Here is a 19,585-nt window from a genome sequence, read left to right as displayed (position 1 = left end):
AAGTGGGTTTCTCGACATCACTGATTATCTTATATTTACAAACCTAACTTTCAGAGGTTCCTGTCTGTCATATTTCTGCCATGATGGAAGAGAATTATCCAAATCTTTTGACTGACCGAACGTGGTGCGGTTACGAGTTAATGTTAGTTCTTGTAGGCTTGTGACAGACTCTTTTATCTTGTCCATTGGGCCGGAACTTCCGCCATCTTCCTCTGTTGAAGCCCTAATTATCTAAGAATTAAAAAAGCAACATGTATTATTATGTTCCAAGAATTCTGAATTAGTATCTAATTATTAAAAATTATTTAACTTGTAAAAATAAAGCTTAAAAAGATATAGACAAAGGTTGGGGTTCTTTGACTTTTTTTCGTATGATGCAGTATCCACCACCTATTTTACTGTTAATTACATGGTACGTTTTTGAAACACGTCCTTAATTAAAACTGTGGAACGTATTTTGCTATAAATTGAAGCTCGAGCCTTGGACTTCCAGCTAGTTAGTAGACGCCGCAATTAAAACTACAACCTAAGGATGACCTGTAGAATAGCTGTGCCATGTAATATTCACTGTCATGAATATATAACTAAATGCCTCCTTTAATTTCGCTCGCGCATTAAAACGTTCTCGTACACTTTGTACAACTTTTATACAAGAAAATAAATGAAAAACATGGAGATGGTAAACTTTCAAAAGCTCTAACCAGTCACTTCAAAAGAACTAATTATTCACTTTTTGACCATTCTGTAAGCTTTTCTTCTTGAAGTAAATTTGTTCTTCTTTGACTTAATTATATTAAATATAGAATACCTTATTGTACTTGTTGTTATAAACACTGATTTTGTTTTATTCAAAGGAATTTAATTTTTTCTTTATTTTTTTGTAAACAAAGAAAAATAATAAAATTATACCCTGCTTTCTGGGACAGTTACCTTCTTCATAAAAGACATCACATTCGTTGTAACCATCGTTCTTCTTTCGAATACGTATGGCGTTTCGATCACTGAAGCGTTGTTCTCAAGTACACGACTCAGCTTTCTTCATCGGTTACTTTCTACATAAAAGACACCACGTATGTTTAAACAACACATCTTTCTACGCTTTCTTTTAAGCAAATTCGAAATTGTAAATTATTTAGTTTAGTGCTTACTAGATATATTCGCGCCCCCACTAGTACAGCGGTATGTCTCCGGATTTACAACGCTAAAATCAGGGGTTCGATTCCCCTCGGTGGGCTGAGCAGATAGCCTTTGTGGCTTTGCTAAAAGAAAAACACACACAGATATATTCGATAGGGTGAGTGACGTAGTTTAGTACTAGGAATATTCGAAGCAGTGAGAGACGTAGCTTAGTACTTACAGGGTGTATTTGAAACGTTGGGTGACGTAGTTCAGTACTTACTAGTCACATTCGAATTAGTGATTTAGGTAACTTACAAATAGCTTGTAAATCTTTACTATTCAAAAACTTATTTTAAACATGGAGGAAACGTTCAGCACAGCGGAACTAGTAAATTACACAGTGGTTTTACATATGAGGAACACATGTGTTACGACCTAACAACTCTACGTCTTGGCGTCATGTGAAACTACATTCGACGTAGATTTTTTAAAAATAAAACTACTTCATTGCAGTTTCAGTTCTAAAGGAGTTATCACGTTCCAAGCAATTTTATAGAAAACTGCAGGCTATTTAAGTTGACATAGTCTACCCATTAAAAAGAATTAACCATAACATCGATACACATATATCAGAAAGTCATTTGTTGTCAACACATCATTTCTTTAAACTTTGGAGCTTATTAAATAGTATGAGGTAGAATTTAAGCCGTATTCTATAGTTGATTGGTTGGTTTGGCGTTTCATGGTGCAAAGCAACTAGTCTATCTACGCCAAACATCTGGTAATAAAGTTAAAAGCAATATTCTAGAGAAGGAAAGGGCCTGGCATGACATGGTGATTAACGATACTCTACCACCGAACCTACTCGTGATGTTGAATCCCTCTATTTGCTAGTAGCAGTAGTTTAGAATATCTTCCACAAATTTCTTTTACTGTGTTTTTTTTAATTTCACGCAAAGCTACACGAGAGCTATATGCGCTAGCCGTCCCAAATTTAGCAATGTTAGACTAGAGGGAAGGCAAATAGTCATCACTACCCACCGCTAACTCGTGAGCTACTCTTTTACCAACGAATAGTGGGATTGACCGTCACATTATAATTCCCCCACGGCTGAAAGAGCGAGCATATTTGGTGCCACCGGGATTCGAACGCACGACCCTCCGATTACGAGTCGAATGCCTTAACCCACCTGGGCATGCTGGGCCCTTCCACACATTAAAGAAAGTTAACGCAACAGCTCTCTCGCGTTATATCAAAGCTAAGCCAGCGTCGCGAAATGGAAGAACTGGGGTAATGGAAACTTCCTAGGTTGTTCAGGGACAGTAAACCAACTTCATTTATGAATGGCGGCATTTTCACCGACTTCTCCTTATAATGGCTTTGTTCAGTAGCTGAACTCTGCGAGTATTTAAACAGTGAAGCAATCACTTAGTGAAACGGACTATTTTGTTGAGTATTATTTACTTGTGTCTCTCTTATTTGTCAATGTACTTCACTTATTATTGCTGGTTCGGTGTGCCATCCTCTGTTCGTTTTAGAATATTTCCAAAATCTAATTTCATTATGAACTTAATCCCAGACCAATGGAAATAAATGATACTGATAAATGGCAGTGTTTCCACTGAATATATTTAAACAGTAATTAAAATGATAACCTATTTTATGAAAATCAACCACAAAGTTTCATTACTGCAAAAAAAGGGGATTTTTTTGTTTATCGCAGGTATCAAACCCCGGATATAAATATTTTAAACAAAATTTAATACTCGCTGGTTCAGCTGTCTTGTAATTTTTCCTTAGTGAAGTTGGTTCGTACATTTTGCTGTGACAGAAACATCATAATAAAATAGGAAGTGACGAAATTGTGTTATATATGAGGCGTGAAGATCTGTTTTTAGAAACAAAGGTAGCTTATTCAGCTTAATAATACAGTTATCTTATCAGTATACCTACATAAGTAGTATTGGATTTTTTAATCTTATCACACAACTCCTTAAAAACCTGTCATTATTACAATGAAGATATATCAACATACATCCAGAAACTTGCATAGTTTTATGATTAAAATACATTAATATATATTCAGAAACTTGTAGAGTTATCATTACAATATATCAATATACAGCCAGAAACCTATAGAGTTTTATAATATAACAATGTGCATGAAGAAACTTGAATAGTTATTACTATTAGAACAATATCCATCTAGAAACCTGCAGAGTTATTGTCATTGAAATGTAACAATATACAACTGGAAACCTGTAGAGTTATTGTAATTAGAATACAACAATATACAGCTACAAACTTGTAGAGTCATTATAAATATATATTGTTTCTTTTAAGCGAGCTTCAGTTGAAGCTGTTTGTCTAATAAATTTACAGATTAAAAAATCAACACAAAGATTTGCAGTTTTATTTCCTATGTCGGAAAGATATTATTTTCTTCAAAAGGAGCAAAAAGAGCACTATATGGTGTTTACTATTACGTCATTTAGAAATTAAAAGCCACAAACTGACGGTGTTAAATAATCTACTGAAAATCAATCAATCAATATATATGTTCTTGTTAGAACAAACACGCTAGTTCTCGTTGTACTTGTTTGCTGACAAACACAATTGTACAACGAGTTGCATCAACTGACCAGAGGTGTACTCTTATTGGACATTAGAATATGTTACAAGTAAGGACGTTAACCTTCAGAACTCGATCGATGAGAAACAGCAAGATTAAACATGTATTTTTTTCTCCAGAAACAAGACAGTGTTTAACGAAATCGCATGTGCGTTATGTACAATACGATATGATGACATTTCAAGGTTGGTACGGTAATTTATGTTTCATGAGAGCTAATCATGCTAACCTACGATGTCAAAATTATGCTAACTGAATGCAATTTTTTTGTTTAGCTCCATTTTACTTAATATGGTTTCTGTATTCAGTGACTAGAAACGATTGAAGGAATCAGTCAAAAGTAACTTGGTAATTGTGTTCGTTCAGTAGCAGAAACATCTTAACGACTGATATTACATGACTGAGATTTTCATTAAATAACGCAGTCCAACGACCGTAAATGTTTGTTCTGCATCCTTAACCTCCTCAAAGAATGTCCAAAGGCTCCACAAATAAATACATGAAAGGAAAGACTCCATAATTTTCAATGAAGCAATAAGTCTTAAAGCCCTCGTCTGAGACATATAAAAGACAACAGAAGAATTGCTCTTCGGATGGAGAACGAAACTGAGGATGACAGTTTAATACCAATCTTGTTCCAGTTCACTTATTTCCAGGATATGAATGGTCTACTATCTGGCAATTTAAACAAACCTAAAGAATGATTTGTCTCTTAAAGGGTTTGGTTCTTTCTTTAGTTTGTTTCCGTTTTAATTAAATTCTTTACAAAACAGAAGCACACACACACACACACACACACATATATATATATATATTATTGCTCATATTCTGCTTAGACTAAAAACACAGACATATGAATTTTAACATATTATTAAGATAAGCAAAAACCCAACAACAAAAAACCTTAGGTTTACTAATATTTTATAAACTGAAATTTTTGTGATGTTAAAATACGTTTACCTGATATAACCTGGTGTTTAGTACGATCGACTCATAATCCGTAAATAAGAGATTGAAACCCGTTAGCGAACATGCTTGTCCTTTTAGTCATGGTGGCGTTATAATGTTACGGTGAATTATACTTATTGTTGGATAAAAGTAGCCCCAAAATTGACTGTGGGGGTTCTTGAGTAGTTGCTTTCCCTTTAGCCTATAACTTCAAAATTAGGAATAACTAACACAGAAGGATCTAGAGAAATTTTACATGAAATTCAATAAAACAAGTCCTCCAGTGGGACTGCGGTAGGATTACTGATATACAAAGCTAAAATCAAGGGTTTGATTCCCGTCGGTGGACACAACGGGTAGCCTGATGTAGCTTTGCTATACATACACACGATAAACAAAACAAGTGTAATATGTTAAAACGTTTTTTTAGACGATCTTTTAAAATCTAGAAACACAGAGTACGTTTTGAACATGAAATTTGCAGCACTTAATAAACAGTTTTTTTTTTAGTCAGAGCAGCGATTTAAATTTGTTTTATTTTTAGCACAGAGTCACGTAGTGAGCAGTCTGCTCTCTGTCAAGAACATTAAATTAAATCGTCAATTTTAGCGTTGTAAGTGAGTAAACTTACTTTTGATCTACCGGGTAATCAGATGAATAAAAAATATATATAAATAAAAACAGTTTCATTTTTGTAACAACAGATTTTTTTAAACACTAGACTAAATTCGCTTTAAGAAATAATTACCATTTGAATCATTATTGTCTTATCTGTTACTAAGAAACGTTGTTGCATTATAAATGTGACAGTCAGTCTCGTTATATTCATTTCAAAGAACCAAACGAAGCTTTTCTTACGTCGAATGATAGTAGTTAAAAAAAATTGAGCAAGGTATTCCTGAACCTTTCTGTGTCTTTGACCTAGTAATACCCACGTGTCACAAAGTGCCGTTTAGATTTAAAATTCTAATTTCAAACCACATTTGTTTAGAATTGTTGTATTGTTAACATATTTTTTGTGTGATTACAAACACGAAGTTCTTACAATTCTTAACTTAAATTAGCTATAAACTGTCTAGTAATTTCTATCATTCAAATAGCATAAGAAAAGTGTGGTCAAATATAGGCCATAATAGAAACAACAAAATATTAATGTTTCACAGTGCAGTTTAATAAGATCCATTTATAAACATATTAAACTATGAGGTATTTACATATGTCGATATTTCTAGCCTATCGTGCTAAAATAACCTGATTGTTGTTATTACGCTATGTAATAAAATTTTTACCTGTTCTTGTTCCTGGGCAGACAGTGTCTTTTCCAATTTATTTTGCTCAAAGTAAATGGAAAAACCTGGGTAATGAAATTTTCAAATTTACCTATTTTCCAGAACATTCCAGTTACATTTCATGCTGAGTAGCTGATAGAGAATTTTCTCGAACTTACAAGAATTTTCAAGAACTTTCTAGAATGTTGTAGAACTTTCCAAAGTAATATATATATATATAGGTTAACCACTCACCACTTCATTTTAGTTCTAACTGCCTAAGTGAACATATAGACCTATCTTATTTTACCAGAGAAGGCATCACGAAGCTGCAAACATTCTCCAGACGCATTCTGCTATATATGTGGCCAATTTATCAAGACAAGAGCGAAAAAGTACTCTGTGACAGCATCTGCTAAAATGTGTTAAGCCTACAAGGCATATTCCGTCATGCCTGTCGTGGATGAAGACAAACCCAGGGCATCTCATCTTATCTGCGAGTACTGCAGGAAAACTCTGGAAGGTAAGACGGACAATTTTTACTTGCTTGAATAGTAAGATTTTATATTATACAAATTCTAGACCTTATAGAATTTAAGTATCTTTCGGTGCACCTCAAAGAGGGATACAACAGTGTCAAAACTTTACTAGAAGCCTTGAAGTATGAGGAGTATGGCTGGGAGGTTATAAGAGATTTCAAAATGGTGGCATTTCTGATGGGTCACCAAGGAAGCTTTACCAAGTTTCTCTGTTATCTTTGCCTATGGGACAGCAGGGACATTGCAGCGCACTACAACAGGAAGCACTGGCAACAACGGACCAAGTTCTCTGTGGGAAGGCACAATGTCAAGTGTAAACCACTAGTCGACCTCCAGAAGGTATTGTTCCCACTATTGCACATAAAATTGGGTCTTATGAAACAATTTGTCACAGCTTTTGATAAGGAGTTTGCAGCTAACCCCTTCATTTGTGGTCCAATGAAGACACCAACTGTGACCTTTGCCTCAGACAGCTTAGGGAAGAAGAAGATCCTGGAGTTCACAGAATTCTCCACAAAACTCAGTAAGAAGGGAAAAAAAGCTTGGGGCAGCTTTGTCGCAGTATTTCGAGGCTTCTTGAGCAATCACAAGGCAGAAAATTACGTGAAACTGGTTGAGGCTCTGGTGAAGAACTATGGCAAAATGGGCTGCAGGATGTCCCTGAAAGTCCATATCCTTGACGCTCATCTCATACATTCAAGGAGAACATGGGAGCATACTCATAGGAGCAAGGCGAGAGCTTCCACCAAAATATACTGGACTTTGAACGCCGCTACCAAGGAGCATATAACGAAAACATGATGGGAGACTATATTTGGGGGCTGATATGTAAAAGTGATTTTCATTACAGTCGCAAATCTCGAAAAACTACTCACTTCTAAACATTTTTGTATAACTTTAGTATAAGTACGTGTAAATCTTAATTCATATGTTTTATATTCAGAGCTTATGTAAATGAAAATGTGCACATTTGCCCGTTTTACATAGAAAATAGGTTTATTTCTAAATTTTATTATCCAGGTCACAAAAGTAAAGTTTCAAAGGAATAATGGCCACTTTCTGTACTTTTACAACATAAGCAATTAGGAAATAACACATCCTATCCAGGAACAATAATTGTGTTACATAGTGTTATTTTTGATTCAGTTATAGCACAATGAGATTAATGTTGCTTGAGGCATTTACTTTTTAAACACAGATCGCCTCTCTATTCACTGTTTTTAGATTGAGACCTGATCCCAGTCTTCAAACATTGTTATTTAGATACGGAGGATATATATGTATTGTGTAAAAAAAATGCTTCAGAATAAGCGTGGCGTGTCTGTAACTTTTTTCACAAATTTCTCAATCAAACCCTTCAAATATCATATAGTTAAAAACGACTTTTCCAAGGATTACATAATGGCTTTTCCGTTTAATACAACGAGTATACTGCATGACATCACAATGTTGTTGTCATCACGTGACGACTGGGGTAGATTTCAGTTTTATTTTCAAAATATTTCATATAAACAACACTTAGTCTGCGTGTAATTTGCTAAAAATAAAGCTTTATATTAAGTATAATTTGTATGAACTTTCTCGACTTACTTAGATCTAAACTAGGTATGCACAGTTAGTTTAAAACCGTAAGCTTATAACTCTGTGAACATGCATTCAGTAACTTCTGCATATTCAGCTACGTTTACTTTTAATACAACTTCACACTTACTTTACAATACTTTAGCTTCGGTTTGTTTCATAGATTGCTATAAACATCTTTAAGCTGTCTTTTTATTTAGTACGGTTTAACATTTCGTTTTTATGAGTTTCTTTGATTCAGTTCCTGTAACGGTGTTGTCACTAAATGCACATAACCGTTTCATACTCTGTACGTGTATTATAAACATCATTACTATAGTTTATTGTTTAATTCATATGTAGTTTTATTAAATAAAGTTACGCCTACGTGAATTTGTTTACCTCACAGCGTATACATTTTAAAATAATTTGTTTTTGTTTTGAATTTCGTGCAAAGCTACTCAAGAGCTATCTGCGCTAGCCGTTCCTAATTTAGCAATATAAGACTAGAGGAAAAGGAGTTAGTCATCACCACCCATCGCCAACTTTTGGGCTACTTTTTTACGAACAAATAGTGGGATTGACCATCACATATATAACGCCTCCACGGCTGAAAGAGCGAGCACGTTCGGTGCGATAGAGATTCGAACCTGCGACCCTCAGATTACGAGTCAAACGTTTTAACCCATCTGGCCATGCCGGGCTACATTTTAAAATAGTGTGCGTGTTTTCTTATAATAAAATCGCATTATGCTATCTGTTGTACCCATCAAGGGAAATCAAAACCTTGACTGTAACAATGTAAGTCCGAAGACTTACTGCTGTACCACTAAGTAGCTTTTGACCACTATTTATTGATCTAACAAGTAATGCCTGCAAGAAAGCATTGCTTCAACTGCGTGCGTGAAAGTGATAGAATATGAAAAATGCAAGCGAATGGCATGAAAACCACCGTAAGTGTTTTGTGGGTCTTGGCCAACATGTATAATATAAAGTTAGAGTTCACACACATTGCTAGAATGTTTATTTGCGAGAATCAGATATATTGTATATTTGACTTCCTTAGACTGGAACGTTTTTATATTTTTTTCGTTTTTGTTAGTTACATTACAACACAAACTGTAGCTCCATTGTGTTAATGTAATGGCAAACAATGTTAACTACTGACATTATTACGAGCTCCAAATACCATGATGAGGTATACAGAGCCCCATGTTTCTATATATATATATTTATTAGTCTGTAATTGTTTGTTTTTAACTTCAGGTGTTTTGTAATCTGCTTATGATGTTCTTGTTTAGAATACGATTCGAACATTTTACTTTATCCAACAAGTGAAACACCCAGATGGTTACACGGAGACAGGTCATTGATGTCTCCAGAGTATCCTGTTACAATTAAGTTCTACAACTTGTTACCAATGTCTAGTTACACAATGGCACGATTATTGATGTATTCTACGTCTATGTTTCACAACTTGTTACCAATGTCATATTACATGAAGGCACGATACTGACAATTTGTTGTTAGTGTGCAGCATAAAACTAGTGTTCAAAGGTCAGATATAACAGGGTCAAACAGAGCGTTTTGTTGTAAACTCGATAGTAGAGTAAAGTTAACAACAGCCACATTAACAAAGTTACCAATAAGAAAAAAAAAAGGATAGTCTTATAACTAACTACACGTACTTTGAAAACGTTGTTTGGATTGTTTGTTTATTTTTTAAATTTCGCGCAAAGCTACTCGAGGGTTATCTGCGCTAGCCATCCCTAATTTAGCAGTGTAAGACTAGAGGGAAGACAACTAGTGATCACTACCCACCAACAACTCTTGGGCTACTCTTTTACCAACGAATAGTGGGATTGACTGTCAAATTATAACGCTCTCACGGCTGAAAGGACGAGCATGTTTAGTGTGACGGGGATTCGAACCCACGACCCTCAGATTACGAGTCGAACGCCTTAACCCCCCTGGCCATGCGGGGCACCGTTGTTTGGTATATATATGAGCGACGATGCATCATATCACTTACAGCTTCGTGTTACAGTACAACTAAAATTATCTGTAAAACGCAGTGTGCTTATGTTTTATTTCAACACGAAAACGTGTTGAACATAAACGCTTTAAATTCACATGAAAAACAGTCTTTTTCAGTACTATGCATTTGAATGATAGTGTAGCGTAGGTATGTAAACCATAAATTCAAGTTGTGCAACATTACAGTTTAATGTCACACATATGATATGTATATAGAGTTTGAACGTGAAACATGAAACAGTGCTTTTCAGGAGAATATAGGTTGAAAGTTAAAACAGTGTAAGGATATCAGTACGAATGACGAAAACGATAAATATTTATAATTTGATTATCTTTTATTAATACGAAAATATAGTACTTTTTAGGATTTAGGTCTAGATTATAATTCAAAGAAATTTATGTGTATACCTTTAAGTACCCTATACGTGGGGGCGTTATAATGTACGGTCAATCCCACTCTTCGTTGGTAAAAGAATAGCCCAAGATTTGCGGCTGGTGGTCTTAACTAGTTGCCCTCCCTCTAGTCTTACACTGCTATATTAGGATATACCTTGTGTAGCTTTGCGCGAAATTAAAAACAAACAAATAAGTACGTTATGCAAATGGCGGCTCTTTTTTATTCTAACTTCTAAAGAGATTTCTATGGAGAAAGTAATTTATTTGAAAACTGGTTCAGAAAGCGTAATATTAATGTCATTATTTCCCCTAAAGTAGATTCTGAATGACATCACATAAGGGGCGCTTAACGATGCAACTTGTTTAGTTATGACGTCACTAAAATTTACAGATGCCATGAATCACAAGGATAATTACACATTGTGTAGACTACAACAGAACATGACATGTGAACTTCAAAAGTAAGAAATATAAATATTTATTACTCTTAAATTTAGTTTTATTTACTTGTGAAACGTACTTTCGGGGACCCTGTGCAAGTACATCTAGTATTTAATTGAAGGAAAGCCATTTCCTATAGAATTAAATAACTAGAGGGTAAAATCGGACGTAAGAATGAAAACAGGGTAGGTTGAATACTGTCTTACTGCGTAATTTTGGCCTGGGCACAAAATATCGAGAGTTTGGTTGGTTTGCTTCAAGGCAAAAGAGTCCTTTTCAGGACTGTGTGGATTGTAAGTAAAATTAGCGTATGGGTATAGATACGTAGAATAAATATATAGAGTTTGGATTATTTGTATTTAAAGTTCGCTAAAAATATTCAATTTCAAAATCATCAATCAAACTACATAACAAGTTTTGTAACATATTTTAGAACTTGTTTATTGATTGAGTGATTATTTGAAATTAAGCGCAAAGCTACACAATGGGCGATCTGTGCTCTGCCCACCATGGGTATTGAAACTCGGTTTTAGCAGTGAGTCTTCAGACATACCGCTGTGCCATATGAGGGCACTTGGAACTATGCGACACATTTCTAAATTATCAGCCTTCTTGCGCAATACTGTGGAACTGTGATATCACGTAACCTTCGTGACATTAAAGGATATCTCCTCACAGGATGACATCATTTGACCTTTGCCCCCGTTCTTGTCTTCAAGCACCGACATCCTTTGATTACATTATAGTTGGTCATTAAAGTTACAAATAGAAGCTTGTGTCAAATATTCAAACAAGTGACATAGCATCCAACACACTCATAGGTAAAGAAAAGGTAAATCATTAATTATGAAAATTATCCTGAAACTTTATAAAACTAATACTAAAAATCTGAAAGTAGGGATTGTCAAAAACAACATTAAGTAATGCTTGGGGATTACAAAAAAAATTATGAAAGCTTGGAAGAGCATTACAAAATTCTTATTATCATAATATCATTACACATTATTTCGGTCCAGGAGGGACAATGGTCAGCGTGATAGACCATATATTAAAGGACTCATAATTTGTGTTCTGTTGCCGTAAGTTTGTGATCCGGAATTCTGGACCTTGGCTGTGTTATAAGAGTGACAATCAAGTCCCACGATTCGATTAGAGTAGTCTAAGAGTTAACAGTAACTACTGTTGACTAGCTGCTTTCCACCTTATCCACTAGCTCAAAATTAGGAATGCTTATATGTAGACAGCTATTGTGCAGCTTTGCGTAAATATGTGAAACAAATAAAAAATTATTTGTTCAACCCATGTCTTTGACGAGCTTGTGAAAATGTGGAACTTGTAATGCAAAACTGCATTATACTTGTAGGGCTTTCACAGTCTGGTTAAGCCTGGTATGGCCAAGGGGTTAGGGGGCTCGACTCGTAATCTGAGAATCGCGGGTTCGAATCCTTATCATAACAAGCACGCTCGTCCCTTTAGCTGTGGGGATATTATAATGTGATGGTCAATCCCACTATTTATAAATAAAAGAGAAGCTCAAGAGTTGGCGGTGGGTGGTGATGACTAGCTGCTTTTTCTCTAGTTTTATATTGCTAAATTAGGTATGGCAATAACATATATCCAACGTGTAACTTTGCGCGATATTCAAAACAGACAGTTTGGTTAACAGGAAACATAGATACCAATAAAGAAAAAAACAACCTTACCTTTACATTACAGGTACTGATACTACGAGCTTAATACTAGGAATTCCTGGCCATAAAAACAATCAATTTTGAATAGTATGTATTATTAGCCATGAAATAATTCATTTGATTTTAGAAAGTCATATCTCTTAAAATATAGAAAACTGAACTTTTTTATTCATAACACTGAAGAGAAAAATCATTTTTGAGGGTATTGTCTTATAACTAGGAGTGCAAAAAACACATAAATACAAAGCTAATTATTTATTATATCGATTTGTTTGTTCTCCTAACGAACAGTGCTGGAGCTTCACTAGTTTAAGTGATTGTAATACAGAATCCATTCGCGTCTCCCTCTTCGGAAAATAAAATTAATTTACTACTTTTACATCCACTGTCGATGAGCCGGAAATAATAACTGGTTAATTAAAAATTGACAACACATGAAAGACGAAATAAATTATGAAGTATTCATTAACAGTAACTAAACATTAGCTACTTTTGTGTATATTAATATACGATTCACATTACTATTTCTATAAGGCGGCCATTGGTTAATACCCATGCTCTAATGTAAGACCTACAACATTGTTGTTTTGAGACAGTCATAGCTTATGATTTGTGTAATAACATGAAACGTACAATTCCATTCGTACTAAATAGACATAGTTTAACATGTCTGTAAGACGACAAGTCTGAACTGGAATCTTATACGTTACATCAACACAATGAACGCTCGTTCAAGAGATATTTATGTGGGTTGTTGATTAAGTCTCCTCCGTTTCCTCTGTAACACATCAGTTATAGTTTATTTGATGAGTACAATAAAGTTTAACCTGGTTTGCACCTGCTTGTTTTATCTTTCTTCTCATAGCAAAGTTTATTCTTGGACATCATTTTGACATGACTGCGATTTTTGTTACACATTTATCTTCAAAAATTCTCAAAGAGCTGGAGGATTCCTCTAAAAAAAAACAACAGTGCGTACCATTAATTTCCGTTTAGAGCAAATCGAAGTTTACATTTCGATCCACTTATGTTTTTCTCATTTGTTATCAGATCACATTGTCATATGTTTCAAAAGCCGTGTAACGTTTTCGGTACAGACTCGCATTTTCAAATACCCATCGTTTGTTATCAGTTTCTACTGTATTTGCCAGCATCAGTTAATAGTCTGACATACCAGCAGATGGATCAGTTTCATCCCGAAAATAAAAGCAAAGCTTAATGTAATATTTCTTTCTAAAAGTATTCATTGAAATAATCTCAAAGTGAAAGCTACACAACTTTCTTATAAGCGTTGTTTGTTGTCAAACGCGAAGCTGCTTCATGGGCTACCTCTTCTGTGCCCACCACTGATATTGAAGTCCTGTTTTTAGCATTATAAGCCTTCAAACTTAGTGCTGAGCCACTGTGAGATTTTTATCCAAACCATCATTTGGATTTGTGTAGGTCCACTTATAACTTATAAATAAATTCGTATGGCCAACCCAGAAGTGGCGTATAAACTGCATTCGCATATGTTTGCTTATATAACCACTTGCGGTTCTTGTAATCTCCCCGTGCGTGTTACGGGCAAGTTAGCTATTAATAATAATAAAAATAAGAAACAAAAAATCAAATAGTATTTGATTTATGAGTTGGTGCAGCAAAGTATTTCCCTAATGGTGTTATAATAAGGCTTAAAGTGGGTTTTTTTCAATGAGGAATCAAAGATTAAAAGCAACACTAAGAATAATCCTTCTCTCTAGCGTGTATTAAGCCTATGATTGGTTGATGCAGCGCGTTTTTAAATGCAGGATTAAATTTTGGAGGCACTGTGGTTATATCACCCGAAAGTGGACTTGGCGTCTCAGAGGTTTCCTGTTTAAAAATAATAAAATATCGATTGCTAAAAGTAATTTTAGCAATATAATTAATAAACTATAATTAATATTTATTTTACCAACCACTAATCGTATTTAACTGTAGATCATAATTTATCTCTATATATTTAATAATGTACACCATAATGATCAGTGATGACGCGAAAACCCACTTGTAGAGAAAAATATATATCTAAAGACGGCTGGTATGGGCTGAGAACGTTGTTCGCTCCTCTACATAAAAATTTCCTCAATCCAAACCAGCCGTTTTTACATATATAATACATAACATACTTTAGTTTTACTGGAGTCAGCGATGTAAGTAAAATATCAGATTTACTTGTTACAACACTTTAAGATATACATTATTTCAAAACCTTCTTAGTTTATAAGATAACGATATTCTGATATACACCTCAATATAATAATATCTGCTGTATATTCATGGTGAATTAGATCATTACAAATAAAACATAAGGAGCAGGAAATTAGCTTTTCTTTATTTTAGAATCTGTACAAAATATTTTACTTAAAACTTACAATCTGACCTTCAATGTACAAATCAAAACTTTTGAAGTGCAACACACACTCAAGCACTAAGAAATATTTAAATGTTTACTCACATGATAGTGCAAATAAAAAAAACATATTGGACATAAACGGACAGGAAACGTGACGAAAAACATCAACTATTTGATCGTTTATCAGATAATCAGTCTAGAAATTATGCTTCGGTATCTTTCGAGTTTTTCATGATAAAATATAATAAAACTTTTTCTTACAATCCAAATAAACTGTTACATTCGTTATATTAAGTTTCGATCTAGAACTCTCACACTTGACGTTTAAATATAACAAGAAATGTTAGATACAGTCTTAACTTCTTGAAGGTGTAATAATTTAAGCACATAAAGAAATATCGCTATCGTCCATCTTAAAGCTTTCTGTATAAAGTAATTAATGGGTCCAATCAGTAATAAACTGTAGGGTTAATGGTAATATTGATGGTAATTATGTGTGTGTGTGTGTATATATATATGACTTACACGTTATTAGTGACAATATAACAACAAAAAGTCATTTAAAGGCTAATAGACATTACCAGAAAGTTTAGGGTTAACGTGTTATATAAACGATTTTATACAAAACCTGTTACGTAGGTGTATAGTGGAGATTACAGGTCTGTATTTATTTTCATTTTCCAACAAAGTTTAGAATCACATAATTTTTCACTTTATCTAACGTGTAAGAATGATTAAAACTGGTAAACGTTTTAAAAAATCCTCCAAATATTATAGAATTTCATTATAATAAACATAAAAGTGAAGTTTGATTAAATATTGAATGATTTTTTTTTTTGAATTTCGCACAAAGCTACTCGAGGGCTATCTGTTCTAGCTGTCCCTAATTTAGCAGTGTAAGACTAGAGGGAAGACAGCTAGTCATCACAACCCACCGCCAACTCTTGGGCTACTCTTTTACCAACGAATAGTGGAATTGACCGTCACATTATAACGCCCCCACGGCTGAAAAGGCGAGCATGTTTGGCGCGACGGGGATGCGAACCCGCGACCCTCAGGTTACGAGTCGCACGCTTTAACGCACTTGGCCATGCCGGGCCCCAATATTGAATGAATAGCCCATGTGAATGTTATCTATATATGCAGAGGCCAGTAACTACCACATGGCTTTGATTTGTTTTGAATTTCGAGCAAAGGTACTCTATGGCTATTTGCTCCAGCAGTTCTTAACTTAGCAATGGCAGAGTAGAGGAAAGACAGCTAGTCAATACCACCCATTACTAGCTCCTGGTATTTTCTCTTTAGAAAAAATAGTAGGATTAATGGATACATTATAATGGCTCAACAGCTGAAATGGTGAGCATGGTCGGTCACGGGAACTCAAAACTGCGACACACAGATTACGAGTCGAACGCTCTTACCACCAAGACATGTCAAGTTTTGTCACACAGGAACTTTTGTTATATGTGTTTGTGTTTTTCGTATAGCAAAGCCAGAAAGGGCTATCTGCTCAGCTCACCGAGGGGAATCGAACCCCTGATTTTAGCGTTGTAAATCCGGAGACATACCGCTGTACTAGCGGGGGGCCCTTTTGTTATAAATAAACACGTTTTTTTTTTTTAGAGGTAGTGTGAAGAAGGACTTTACATTATCTGACAAGACTTAGCACCTTTTGCTAATCTTTGGTTATCTGAACAAACAGTGAGACATAACCATCAAATTTATATAGGGCACACACGAATCCAATGTGCGCAGAAAGTTAGGAGCGTCTCTAATCCAGAACCCATCGCTCTGCAGCCTGTCACGCCAAACACTAGGTCACGTTCCTGGTCTTAATCCAAAATGATCTAATGTTTTTCTTTTAGATTACGATGTTGTTGAAATCATCGCAGACAATTATTATTTAATTTTATTATTACTAAAATAATTTCTCATCAACATAATTTCATTTGCCAGTCTCCCCAAGGCTAAGTGTTGAATAGATTCCAAGCACCTTCTTACAAATATGATATTTGCGTGAATATTCACCAAAAAAGGAAAGAGAAGTCACTGTTTATGGCTGAATAAACGCAAGACAAATTGGCCAGATATCATACAGTCAGTTTCAAGTCAAACCTCGAATCTGAGGTTTGAGCATACTGAAAACATATTAGATAAGTCCATGTGAAATTTATTTCTGCAATTTGTTGTTTGTGCAGGTCGCGTCAGTGACAAACCACATGATTATTCTATCATCCAATAACAAATCACAGTTATCACAGCAAATGCGTTCTGACTTTGATATATTCACAAGACGAAACATTCACACCTATGTATATAGAAATGAACTTGTATATATTTTACGATTATAAAATTAAACTGTATTAAACTAATTAAATAAATGGTTGTTGCTGGGCAATAAGTTGTAAAAAGATGATATCTATGTTGGGCCCCTAGCGTTTATAGTGCTAAGCTCTCATACTGTTGAGACGTCGAAGGGTTTGTTTGGTTCGGTTTGGCAAAACTATACAAGGGCTATCTGCGCTATCCGTTCCTAATTTAGTTGTGTAAAAGCTAGAGAGAGGGCAGTTAGTCATCACTACCCACGGCCAACTCTTGGGCTACTCTTTTATCAAAGAATAGTGGGATTGACCGTACCATTATAACGTCTCCACGGCTAATAGGGCGAGCATGTTTGGTACGACGGTGATTCGAACCCGCGACCCTCAGTTTACGAGTCGAGTGCCTTAACCCCTGTTCATGCCGGGTCGTAAGTTGAAGGAGGTGAGTAAATAACTCATCACGATCCAATGAGAAAGATGCAAAGGTTGACTTTTCTATTTATTATCTATCGTGTGCCTTTCTCTGCATTAAAACCAATCCTTTGATGTTTTTGAAAATACTGAACTCGTTCACTAAAATAACTTCGTTTGAGGTAAGAACAATCTAATAAACAAGCTTGCTTGTCTGACTTCTCTCGTAACTGTAAGTAAAGTACGAAACGAGAAACTTAATTACATGCGCAATCAATATTTTCAAGCCTCTCTGAAACATTCCTTGTATCTTCTCACGTGTTAGATTTAGTTGTGTAATGTGTAACAATGAGCTGGATGTTGTTGCATAGCCTGTACCCATGCTTTTGATGTAGTTTTATGGTATATAACCGTATTTTGGACATTGTTTTGTAGTCTGTAACTATGTGGTAGACGTAGTTCATGGTCTGCAACCATGTTGGATATTGTTTTATGGTTTGTGACCATGTTAGTTGTAGTTCTGTTGTCTGTAACCATGGTTTGGACATTTTGTCATGGTCTGTTAGCATATAATGATGTTTTTTTAAGGTATTTAATCATATGTTAATTGTAGTTCCATGGTCTACCATATGGCTGTCTCTATGTTTTTAATATCTTCTGTTAAACTGTACAAAATCTTGATCTGATGATTCTAATGACTTTTGTAACAAATATCTAGTTTGACGTTAACTAATGTTTCAATAAATCTGTACGAAATAGCTAGAATCATAACTCCTTATGTCTGTTATAAACCTATACAAAAATTTGGCCTGATGTTTCATAATCCCCTCTATAAATCTCTATAAACAGAGGTAATGATATTTCTTAATGCCTTTTGTAAACCTGTACAAACCAGCTGGCCTGATGTTTCCTAATGCTTTCTATAAACCTATACAAACCAGCTGGCCTGATGTTTCATAATGCCATCTATAAACCTGTACAAACCAGCTAGCCTGATGTTTCATAATGCCATCCATAAACATGTACCAAATAGCTGGACTGATCTTTCTTAATTTCTGCCCAATATTTATTGCTTCTTCGCGTTCAAAAATATATATGAGTGTTACTTCAAATAACACCATAATGTTATCACATTTTCTTGTTAAGGTGAGAAATTCGGTCTTAAACTCGATTCTCCGCTGCTGAAAACAATTTATAGACATAATTTTAGTTAATTATCGTGCGTCTTAAATTATAAATAATAGCAAATGTAACACAATTATCACAAATAAAAACATAATTTATTTTACCACATGGTGAAAACTAAAAACTAAAATAAACAATTATATTTTATTGAAATACAGCGTTATAAAATGACTATAGTGATGTTTCTTAATGTCTTATATAAATTTGTACTAAATTGCTGGATGGATGTTTCTTAATGTCTTATATAAACTTATACTAAAGAGCTGAATGGATGTTTCTTAACGTCTTCTGTAAACTTGTATCAAACAGTTGAACTGGTGTTTCGTAATGTCTGCTACACATCTACAACATTATGTATGAGTCTTAATTAAAATAAGTGTAACATTATCACTACTTCTATGTCGAATTGTGATATTCGCCTTTGAAACTTTCAGGTACACTGTTGGAAACAAATTATAGGTGTCATTGTAGTCAATTGCTTGAAAAATTAAGAGAATATAAATAATAATGAATGTTTGAATACCTTAATTTGATTATTAGAAATAATACTACAGTTCTCAGAACAAAAATCTAATTTATCTTAACTTACCAAAAGAAACGCTAATACAGACAACTCTTATTCAATCATTTAATGAAAATATCACAACGTTTCTGCCACT

General features: G+C 34.5%; 1 long non-coding RNA gene across 1 annotated transcript in view; it reads right to left on the bottom strand.

Moving 5' to 3' along the window:
- The window catches only part of LOC143233218 (uncharacterized), a 31,165-nt gene continuing 11,580 nt past the window's right edge, over positions 1-19,585 (bottom strand). Inside the window, exons 2-3 of the long non-coding RNA XR_013018041.1 lie at positions 931-1,052; positions 1-231 (exon numbers count right to left, since the gene is read on the bottom strand). This is a non-coding gene — a long non-coding RNA (uncharacterized LOC143233218). The remainder of the gene's footprint in view (positions 232-930; positions 1,053-19,585) is intronic.

Source organism: Tachypleus tridentatus, chromosome 12 (assembly GCF_004210375.1).
Source record: "Tachypleus tridentatus isolate NWPU-2018 chromosome 12, ASM421037v1, whole genome shotgun sequence".
NCBI classification, from domain to species: domain Eukaryota; kingdom Metazoa; phylum Arthropoda; class Merostomata; order Xiphosura; family Limulidae; genus Tachypleus; species Tachypleus tridentatus.
This window is presented reverse-complemented; position numbering and strand designations above follow the sequence as displayed.